Below are 9204 nucleotides of genomic sequence, written 5' to 3'. Positions count from 1 at the left end.
GCGAGGTAGGTGCTGTTGCTTGTTTGTTCGTTTTCTCCCACCATTTTACTGATGAAGAAAGAGGCTCAGGGAAGTGAATGCCAGGCGGGGGCTGGGCCCTCCTCCAGACCCCAAATCTCCATCACTGCGTACGTTTCCCAGAGCTCGGCCTGCGGTCCCGAGATAAGCTTGCTGGTGAGTGGTGCTCCTCAGAGATGCTACTGAGGAAAAGATGAATTAACATGAAAGAACCAGTGGGCTCCGGCAGTAATGGGCAGCAAAACTTGGTCCGATTGCAGGCTGAGTCCCTGGAGGATGTTGGAGGGGACAATTAGAAATGGCTGGAAGACTGGAGACCAGCTGAAAGTGTGTTTGCACTGTCCTGAGAGCCGGCCCTGCTTGGGGAAAGAGAAAGAGAAGGAGGAGCTGGGCGAGGGCGTTCTGAGCAAGGAGGGGTGCTCTCAGCGTACAGGTCACTGGATTACATTGCCATGTCCACTTCTAGGAAATGTGGCACCTCACAGAAAGGACCTTGTCCTCACCAACGGAAGGCTTAGAGGTGGAGTTCTTACCTAGCGAGAGGCAAAATAAAGACGGAACCAGGGGTACAGTAGGGATGGGATGAAAACTCCATGAGGAATGAATTCAGTTGTGTTCAGTTGAAGACTGGTGCCTGGCACCTCCTCTCCAACTCCTGCCTCCAGCATCCCTTCCTGAGGACCCGGGGGCTGAGGTCATTTCACGCTATCCAGCCCCCTGGTCTGAAGGAACGCCAGCAAAGCAGGGATGGAGGCGAAGGGAGACAAACTTGGGTGGGGAGGCCTCATCTGCAGGCAGTGCTCTCTGGAGGAAATCTTTTTTCCCCTGGCTTCTTGGGGTCAGCTGAAGAAAGCTTTCAGGAGAAAGCAGAAGCCGAGGAGGCCATTTGGGGGACACCCTAAGAACCCCCTTCACTGATGCCCCACCTTCCTGACTTTCTTGGAGAGCACCAAGGACAAGGACAGCCTGGCTTGTTAAAACCAACAGATGCTTCAATGCCATACATCTTAAGTGTCCGGATGTGCAAGGCCCGTGGGGCTAGATGCCACAGAGGATAGCAGGATGGGCTAGGCCCCACCCGCAAAGGAGGCACAGTAGCCTCAGACGGTATCAGAGAGGGCCTAAGAGAGGACAGGCCCCCAGCAGTGTGGCGGGTGGCTGAGACTTGCTGGGAAAGGCTTGGGAAGTTCACAGGGTTTAATGGCTGGCTGCTTTCCTCCTGGGGTTCCTGAGAAGCTTTGGCCTCTCCCTCCCCAGGAACCACACACACACAAACACACACATACACATTTCTGGCCATTCGGTGTGCACTGGCTCAGGGAAGGGATGTGACGACAGAAAGGGAAGCAAAAGTATAGGAAGAAAGTCTTGCTGACCTCTGAGCTCCACAGTTACAACTCTTTAGAGGAATGGAAGACATAGGAATCGACGTGGGAGCTCCTTGACAAGGGATAGCGAGGCTTGTAGTCTCTCCAACCAGATAGAGTCCCTGGGCTTGGGAAGAGGGCAGAGGTGGGGGTGTCTTGAGATGTATGTGGATGTTGGCGGGATCCTGAGAAAGGAACCCTGCCTGAGTTTCCCAGGATGAACCCAGAGGAAGTGGCAAAGGTGTAGGTTAGAAATAGCTGTGGTGTGTCAGGGAGATGGGCCTCTGCTTCACTGTGGGCGGCACAAAGCGTCCTGTGTACTTGGTAGTGCAGGGGTGTGGAGGAGAGAACAGCCATGGAGGGACCTTGTGGACAAGAAGTGACAGCCCAAAGTGACCAGACAGGGAATCCCAGTAGACGCTCCATGGACAGCTGGGCTGGAGGATCAAAGGGCCTCCAGCGTCCCCTCATGTACTGAGTAAGCCCACCTGAACCCAGGACCATCCCAGGAACTTTGGGGGAGCGGGTGACAAAAGGACCAGCTGATCTCTGAATTGATGAGACGAAGTGTCTGCCACCTTAGAGGAATGGGGACTGAAATGCAGAAATGAGGACACGATATTAAAGAAATCAATCCTTGCACACCCAAATACGTGTATTGAATTTCTAACCTGCTGTAAGGCAGAATCTATGAGGGCAATATGTATATAAGAAAAGCCTACAAACAAACGACACAATAAACTGGGGGAAATTACTATACCATACCTAACAAAAGTACTCATTTCCCTCCTATGTGAAGAACTCTTATAAATCACTAAGATAAAGACTGGCAACCAATAGGATAGTTCATAAAGGATATAAGTAGTTCAAGAAAAACACAGATGACTTCTTAATATTTGAAATGCATCCCTCAGCCGTAATGAGAGAAATGCAAATTGAGATTACAATGAGATGCCATTTTCACCGACCAGACGGGAGGAGGTTTACGCGTGTAACAGAGCTGGATGTTGGTGAGAGAGGACAGGGGATACCCTGTTTCAGTGACTGCTGCCAGGAGGGTAAATTGGCACAGCTCCTTCAGAGAGCAAGGTGGCAATGGCTATCGGAGTTAAAAGTACACATTTTCTTTGACCAGCAATTCCAATTTTTGGAATTTTCTGTAGCATATCCCCACAGATCCACAAGGCTGTTTGTTCAAGGCTGTTCGCAGTAGCACTGTTGGTAGCAGCAAAAAAATGCCAACAACCCAAATGTCTATTGATATGGGACTAGATAGATAAATAAATAATAACACATCAATGGAATACTGTGTGTCATCCAAAATGAAATAGATCTGTGTATGGTGATATGGAAAGATCTTGGAAATACATTGTTAATTAAAAATTAAAGCAAGGTCAAGAAGACTGTGTATAGTTGTCCGTCAGATGCATTAAGAAAAAAAGAACCTATATGCAAATATATGCATGTTTATGTGTGGATATTTCGAAAGAGGTGCAGAGGTTAAACACATATCCATATATTTTCACAGGATAACTTTGTAGTTTGAATGGTTCGTGTCTGTGGATGTTCCATTTGTATAATAGCATTATGAGTTAAAGGGGCGACCAGGCGAGAGGAGCAGCGGGGGGAAGGCGCATCCAGAACTTCTGCTGGCCTCAGGCTGAGGGGGGCGGGTTTGTGCTAGGGAATGAGTGCTCTCCATGTGGACAGCCTCAGACTTCAGGGACCCGGGCTGAGTCACAGCCACCCTGGAAATTGTGACAAAATTCCACAACAGGCAGGCATTGCTGACGTGTTCTAGAACAGTTCATCCTTGAGGAAGGAGCACAGGAAGGGCTCTCGGGGGGACTGGGAAGGACGAATAAGGAGGTGTCTGCAAGGAGAGATGGAACATGAGTCCTCTTGTCCCCAGCTGGGCTGCAGTCACTCTGCCAAAAGAGCTCCGATTTCTCAGCAAAATCGACCTAAGCTCAAAGGTGAGATCAGCAAAGAGTTGTAAAGAGTCATTTTAGATGATTATTAGGAAGGATGCAAGTGCTTGCACAAGATAAAAGAAGAAATTCAAAGTCTAGTAACAGATGAACAATGAGAAAACTAGAAACATCAATTCAAAAAAAAGTTCAAATTCAAACCGGGAGATTCCATTTTCCACTCATCAGATTAGTAAAGATCTTAAGGATTGCTACTATTCAATATTGGTGAGATTGTGGGAAAACAGTTGCTTTTAAGCACCTCTGGGGAGAGTGAAAATCACTTCAATCTTTTTGGAGGACAATTAGGCAGTAACAACGTATTTAATGTGGAGTCACTCTGATCCAGAAATTTCACTTATGGGAATCCACCCCCGATGCAGGCTAGTAAACACACATATGTCTTTTCTGTGTCACGTGAGAGCCTGAGGAATGACACCCCCAATAGCAATAAGCAGACTGAGCAGCCAAATCTTGGTTTCTAGAACCATTATCTAATCACAGAGCTCCTTGGAGAACAGTCTGACTCTAGGACTGAGGAAGATGAGCCTGGAGCATCTTGGAGTGCTAGAAAGTAAGGAGGTACTTACAAATCCATTGATAGGGATATGTCAAAGGGCTGTGGGAGCCAGACGAAAGAGTTCCTAATGGCCTGAGCTGGAAGATTTTAAACAATACAGTTAATTGGAATATAACCCAAAATATAAAATGAGTCCGTACTGATATAAAGAAATGATTAAATAAATTAATAAATGGAGAAAAAGAGACATATCTTCTGTACAAAATGATTTAAAAACAGAAATGCGTTCAAAGTCCAGAAATGCTCAAGACAGTGTCTTGGCATTTTTCAGGGAAAAAAATGTGTATATACTTGTGTTACGTGTCTATAAATATTTTGCTCATAAAAGCTTTAAAAATCTCAAGCTTCAAAAAATCGGCAATACAGTTTGCAAATTTATACATATGTATATTTATGTACATACATATATATACATTTGCAAATTTAAATGTAAAAATATATATACACATATATACATGTATATGCTGTAACACCTCAATCCTGGCAAAGTTGCAAGAAACTTAGTGTTCGCATCCATTGCTGTGAGCAATGGAAGTTCACACATGCCTTTTGGACCGCACCTTGGCAATATGTATCAAGAGCTAGAAAAGAATTCAAACCCCTAAACATGGTATTTCTTTCCTTCCTGGGAATTAATTACAAGGAAATTTAAATCCAAAAGGAAAGACAGCAAGGAAAGCAAATTGCACTTTTGCTGCAATCTTATTTAAATGAACAAAACTGGAAACTGAATGTCCCACAGAAGGTTACAAATTGATACAATCCCTTGGAGGAGTGTTAGTTAATTACTAAAAAAGGAGGCTATGAGGACTACATAGGAATATGGAAAATGCTTACGAGCATTTATGAGAAAGAAGTATAAAGTAAGACATGCAAGTATGCTATAATTACGACTTGATAAAAGTTCTCAGGCAGGGGCTGGAGACCTGGGAAACTGAGCCCCTGGACCGTGGGCACCTGAACCCTTTCCCTCCCGCATCCCACACCCACCCCATGGCCTTGCGTACTTAGGGCACAGAGAGGGTGCTCAATGCATATTTTTGGAAGAAATGTTTATTTAATTTAAATTCAATTAATTAACATATAATGTATTTGGAAGAAATGTTTGGTTAATGTTGCCGTGCGATGTTCTAGGGTGCCACTTTGAAACATTCTAAACATTTACCGGTGAACCTGGATTCACACTTGAACAGTGTCTGCCAATGCCTTAGTCCCCACTGAGGCCTAAACCAAACCTCCCACGGCTCACACATCCTATTCAAAGTTTCCGTGGCTATCACACAGCCACCTACCGGCTCTCTCAAACGAGTGCAAGAAAGCCCCTGTGTGCCCTTCCTTCGAAGCAGAGGATTTTAAAAGGTCAAAAATGACTGATTGAAACTCTGCTTGGATCTTATCTGGAGAATCGAAGAATCAAGACATCTCACATCTGGGCTGCTTGACTTTCAGGACAGGGAAAGGGGTGGAGCGGAGGACCTCTACAGTTTGGTGGGAACTAGAAATGGGGCTAGGACTGGGGGTTGCCCTGAGCCACCGAGGGCAACTCTCCTCCGGAGCAGGGCTGTCAAAGAAATGGAGTGCACCCCAGATGTAACTGTAAACGCCGTAGGGGCCACACTTAAAAAGGGTAAAAAATAGGTGACATTCATTTTAATATATTTAGTTTAATCCCAAATCTCCAAAATGTTATCATTTCAACATGTAATTGATGACAATTATTATTATTTTTTAAAGGACCTTACTATTTTTTTAAAGGTTTTTAAAAAAATTTATTTATGAGAGAGAGCACGAGCAGGGGGAAGGGAAGAGGGGGAAGCATACTCCCCGTGGAGCAAGGAGCCTCATGCAGGACTCGATCCCAGGACCCTGGGATCATGACCTGGGCCGAAGCCAGTCGCTTAAGCAACTGAAATCCAGTCTATTTTATACTTACAACACATCTCAATTCTGATCAGCCATATTTCAAACAGAAACTACCATACTGAACAGCATAGCTCTAGAACTTTTTTTAAAATCTTCTTTCCATTTCTATTCCCTTTCCTTCCCCTCCCCCTTCCTTCTTCCCTCCTTCCTTCTTCCCACTTCTTTCTTCCCTCCCTCTCTCTTCTTTCTTTTCTTTTTTGTTTCTTGGTTTGTTTCTTTGTTTCTTTTCTTTCTTAGAAAAACAAATCATTCTTTAGAAACAAGACCTATGTCCACCTGCCTACAGCATTCTCCAGACAGATAATTCTAGGAAACCTTTTTTTTCCAGAATTCCCCTCTGTCTAGTGGCCCTCGAGAGGAAAAACTCCTGAGCGTTGCAACATGCATGTGATCAGTGGCCTTCTTTGGGTTTTCTGGCAGCCCTCTGGTTAGACTCCCCTGGACATATCCAGCCCCTACACACCTATCGTCCATGGTTGTCGGTAACAAAGGTAAGCTGTCTCTCCATGGAGTGAGGGGGGCAGGGTGATGCAGGCCCTTTAGTCTTTCCTGGCAGTCTTTAGTGTTTGGCAAGACTCTTCATGTCTTTTTCATGATTGGAGGTGCACTTTACATTGGAAGTTGGCTGGTGGCCAGAGGCTCTTCTAGCCTGGAGAATCCCTGTATCCATCTCTGGGCCTGAGCGAAACTTTGGGTCCCGAAGTAGGAGGTCTCACAGAATTAATTATCTAGACTGTCCCATGTCCCTTTGCGATCCTGGAAAACTGCGGTGGGAAATTAGCTCCTGGAGGAGAGCTCATGAGAGGAGGACTTTCGAGGGGATGAGAGGGACAGGGAGTAGGAAGTCGTCTTCTAAGCGTAATTTTACCAGAAGTCATTACTTCTTTATTTGCATTTCCTTTCATTATCAAAGTTAAAAAAAAAAAAGCAGCAGCAGCAGAAGCAGCCCAGTTCCAGTTATGCAATGGTTTATGCAGTTGCTATGAGCCTGAAAGTGCTCTCTGGGCTGTGTGTGAGTCGGCACATCCCTGGCTTCCCGCACTTAGGACAACTGGAGACACTGGGAATTTCTCAAATGTTCACAAGAATGTCGAGAGGGAGTTCTGAGTAATCATAATTCCTTGAAGTTCTTGTGGGAAAATGCAGTCCCAGTTTCCTTTTTGAGACAACAGTCATTGAAAACTACTTGCCAGGAGAGTTTTCATTGGTGCAGAGAACGGGAAAAAGCACTTCTGTGGAAGGCCCCGGCAGGTGACAAATCCTTCCAGAGGAAGCACAGAGCCAACTCATATTGTCCAGCCCCCAATGCCTGCTGTGTTTCTGATCCACTCAGCTCTGGTGTTTTGGCTGTTAAGACACTCGGCCTAATAAACCTGTCCCTGTCCTTCTTGCTGTCCTCTTCTCTGAGAGACCCAAATCTTGGTGTCTCTCCCCCGCCCCTGTCCTCTCCTGCCCTAACAGGTATCTCCTGGGCGGGCCCTGGAAACCAAGTGTCCAGGGAGACAAGCGGGATCTGCTGGTCCTGTGGGAGGGCCGAGAAGCCGCTAGTCACCCCGTCCTTGCCGCTGGGCCCTCGCCTCCACTGGGAATCTCTGTCTAGCGCAGCACCCTCTCCGGCCTCTGGTCTCCACCAGCCAGGCTGACAATCAGACTCAGTCAGGAGATGGCAAAGAAAGGAAAAGGAAGAGAAAAGGATAGAAAAGGCAAGACCCCCCCCCCCCCCCCGCCCCGCCGCCGCCGCCGGCCCCAGCCGACCCCAGCCAAGATGCCCGGGTCGCTCTCTGCCGTGGGGAGTAGTGAGCTGGCAGCTGCCTGACACACGGCTCTCACAGGTGCAGCTGAAGGTGGAGATTTCAAGACATGAGGAGATGCCATGGGCTGATGGCGCCTGCAGGGTGAGGGCCTGTCTGCTCACTCTGGCAGGGCAGCCTGACCAGGCCCACAGGAGGCTGCCCACTCCTCCCAGCCTGGCCATGCTGGTCTGGCCTGGACTCTCAGCACCTGTCACCAGGGCTTTGTTTTTGTTTTTAAGGGACAAAATAATGAAAAACTCTTTTGATGGTCTTAGCCAATACACACTCTTTATAATTCCCGAAATAGCCCAGATATGAGGGGCCTTATCCCCTCCAGGCGTTCAGGGCCAACTCCTACCTTCTCGGAGGAACGCAGAGAAAGGGTGAGTCCTTGAGGCGCATGGATCTCTTTGCTCCCAGCCGGGCGTCTGCTCATTCTGTGGAGCTTCAGGTTCCCTTGTGGGGACCACATGAGCATCACTCCTCTCTGCTGAGCAGCAAGACAACGGGGAAGACATGCATAGCTAAGTATGGGCTTTGGGGTTTTGTGCCAGCTTCACGTCATTTCTTCTGTTGTGCATTCGGTCATCTAACAGACATGGATGGAAAGCCAGGGGCTGAGGGAACAGAAGTGAACACCCACCGGTCCTGGCTCTGAGGGCCACTCCCCTGGGCTGCTAGAAAGGTTCCCCTCCTGTGTATCCCCATGTTGTTCCCTCCAGGAGGTGAAGGGCCCTCACTTTGAAAAGTGCCTACCGAGCAGTTTCGTCTCTCCGTGAATGAGCTTTGGCAAGCACATGGCTGAGTCACAGTCTTGGTGACACAGAGCGTGTGGCTTTAAATTGCCCAGAAGTATGACTGGCACTCCAGCCTGTGCCTCCCCCCTCCCGCGCCCCCCCAGGGGTTCTGGATGAGCCAGTGGCAGCTCAGAGCAAGCGATCCAAAGATAATCCTTCTTGTTTTCTAAAAGCCAGCTGTTGAGTTCAAAGCCTGTCCGAACATGGTGAATTCCTTGAAGGCAGTTGAAGTAACCGCTGATTTTTTTTTTTTTCTTTTTTTAATTACCTAAGCTAAGCGCCTTTTTCTGAGAAGAGCAGGTTCCCCTGTGGATCTCCTGAGCTTGAGGGGAAGGTGGAGAATGTTCTTACTTGGGAGTTGAGTGGTGTGATCAGGCCCAGCTTGAAACAGCTTGCTGGTGCAGGCACCTCGGTTCCTGACCCCGGAAGCGCAGGGACCCACCCCTATCTGCCTGACCCTCCCTGGAGCAACCCCACCTCTCCTCCGCAGGACAGAGCCGAGATGGGAGGAGGCAAGGGGCAGCCATCCCGGTGTCCACCATGCAGGGTGGAAGCTAGGCAGTGATGGTTTATCAGTGACAGGCTGAGGCCTGACTCATGGCCCCGTCACAGCCTTTGGTGGAGGACTGACCCACAGAGGAAATTACACAGCACTCTGTGGCCCATGGTAGAGGCAGGGGCTTTTCCAAGTGCATCAACTGGGAAGCAGCCTTCACCCACGCTGGAACCTGAGACCTGGGGACCCCCGCTAACTTC

At 47.9% G+C, this 9204-nt stretch overlaps 1 long non-coding RNA gene across 1 annotated transcript; it reads right to left on the bottom strand.

Annotated features, from left to right (window-relative positions):
• Positions 1-2214: 2214 nt before the first annotated feature.
• On the bottom strand, positions 2215-8974 carry LOC145723268 (uncharacterized). Its single transcript, XR_014148192.1, has 3 exons — positions 8800-8974; positions 8010-8240; positions 2215-3258 (listed from the first exon to the last, which is right to left on the bottom strand). It is a non-coding gene; the product is annotated as an uncharacterized LOC145723268 (long non-coding RNA).
• Between the last annotated feature and the right edge of the window lie 230 nt (positions 8975-9204).

Source organism: Leptonychotes weddellii, chromosome 9 (genome assembly GCF_054177405.1).
Source record: "Leptonychotes weddellii isolate Sample4059 chromosome 9, ASM5417740v2, whole genome shotgun sequence".
In the NCBI taxonomy this organism is placed as follows: domain Eukaryota; kingdom Metazoa; phylum Chordata; class Mammalia; order Carnivora; family Phocidae; genus Leptonychotes; species Leptonychotes weddellii.
The sequence above is the reverse complement of the archived record's forward strand: the minus strand, read 5'-3'. Positions and strand labels throughout refer to the sequence as shown.